Below are 2299 nucleotides of genomic sequence, written 5' to 3'. Positions count from 1 at the left end.
CCGGAAATCTGCAAAGACACAGTGGTTTAGAATGACACCAAACATGTTCTGCTTATCATGTACTAAACCTTAGATATCAAATAACATATATTACGCAACATTTCTGATAATGAATAAAACTTTAAATATTAACCTTAATGCTAGGGAACCTTTATATGTAAGTGTGCAGTGTGTAAGTATTGGGGTATTGCGAAAAGATGCTAGTTAGCATTGTGTGATTACGTGTTTGTGAAGTACACCATGATACGTGTTTTGCAGAGTTGATCATATTATAAGTTTTAGTAACTGTCAGTATTTATATAAAGGGGACTTTTAACATCTTTCTATTGCGTGGGAATCGCATGACGCTAAATAATAGCATCGCTGTATGTACTTATAATGTGGGATTCGCTAAAATGGCGCTGTGTGACCATTCGCAAAATGGCGTTGTGCAGATTTAATTTTAAACCGATTTTGTCTAAGCCGATTATTCAGCTTCGACACTGTGCTCCTTGTTTACTATCTGGAGTACCTAAATTTGCCCAACCCAGTGCAATTCTAGGTACTTGCAACTTTGCTATCAAATAACAATCCTGAACTACTGCTGCTACCCTTGTGCAATCTTCAATCCCAAGACACTCTACAACCTGATTGCAAATATTAGTTTCTCACACTCTTTAAGTTCAATTCTGAGTTCTGTCACTTATTGAGTGCAATCCTGAATTTCCTGTTACTTGGCTATCCAAGTGAACTCCTAAGTTCGTAACTCTTCTATCCATGTGCTCCTTGGATTCTGCTATCAATCTGTATTCCAGAATTCCATAGAACTCGAATACCTGAAATAAATTTTTAATTCCTGCCATATTGCCACTTAAGTGCAAATATGAGTTTATCACACTCCACTACCCAATGCAATTCTCATTATTTTCCATTCTGCTTCCAGAGTACAATGTTGTGTTCCTACTGCAAATCAAGAGCAATGCTAAATTCCTTGATACTCTGATACCTTTGTTCTATCTTAAATACCTGAAATGTGACAATCCATGTGTATTTATGAGTCCATCTGCTTCCTAAATGCAATCATGGGTTTGTGACTCTCTTTATTCATGTGCTACCTTTAAACTACTATCTTATTGCCATCAATAATTAATGACACTCTGCTACCTAGGTGCAAACTTGAGTTCTAGCCACTCTACTATCTAACTGCAATTCTAAGTTTTTGAAAATTTGCTATCCGAGTGCAATCCTGATTTCCCAACACACTACTACCCTTGTTCTCCTGGCACTCTGCTACCCATGTGCCATCAGGTATTCCTGACACTCTACTCTTCATATGCTAACTGGTGTACCCTACTGTAACTTTGGATTGGGCTATCCATGTGCAATTCCAACTTCTTGACTCTGCAATTTTGAGCTTCTGCCACTACTTCCACACAAGTCTAAGTTTCATCACGCTGTGATGCCAAAGTTCAATCCTGATTTCCTGCCATTCTGCTACCTGAGTACAAAAATAAGTTTCTGACACTCTGTTACCTGAGAGCAAGCACCAGATCTTGCCACTTTGCTACATGAATACAATCCTAAGCTTACCACTATTTAAGTGAGGCGTACTGAGCGGTATAGCAACTTTTTTGCAACTTTTTCACTTAAATATGCATCATAGTCACAATCAGATCCAACAAAACTGCTTCATGAGACTGCACTGATTAACTTCATATGCAACACTTGTATAAATTGTGTGCGACTGTGCCTAAACCTGTAAATGCAGCACAATGGAACTTGGCATGAAAGAAAGCCATGGCCAGGGCTGGATTAAGTCTTTGGGGGGCCTGGGGCATTAAAGACAGGGGGCTCTCCCCTTCTTGTCAGTACCGCTACTTGGCTGTGCCCACTGTATGTGTGGGCCCACACTGCACACCCTGAACTCATTATTTTATTCTTACCTCTGTAGAGTCCTGCGTTGGCAGTGCTAAAGACAGAAGTCACCAAGAAAATGCACGGCAGCCATTTTCCCAGAGATTTATGCAAGAGCAATAGAGAAGTCTCCAGGTACATAGTGAGGGCGCCATGTTCCCAGAGACCTGCTTGTAAGCGGTAGACTCTGACACAAAGCAGGGGCTACTTTGTTGATGGAGAGGAGGGTGTCCTCACAGAGGCTACACATGGCCCCTTACTCTCTAAACTGCCCCTGGGTGTAACTACCTTTGTGGGGCCCATAGCTATATTTTGAAGGGATTCCCTTTCAATGTGCACACACTTTCCCCCTAGCCAGTAAAGCATAAAGGAAAAAGCATTTCCCTGTACCCACATTCATTTGTCA

The sequence above is a fragment of the Taudactylus pleione genome, unplaced genomic scaffold, assembly GCF_031769625.1.
Source record: "Taudactylus pleione unplaced genomic scaffold, aTauple2 ptg000061l, whole genome shotgun sequence".
Classification (NCBI taxonomy): domain Eukaryota; kingdom Metazoa; phylum Chordata; class Amphibia; order Anura; family Myobatrachidae; genus Taudactylus; species Taudactylus pleione.
Note: the sequence above shows the minus strand (reverse complement) of the source record.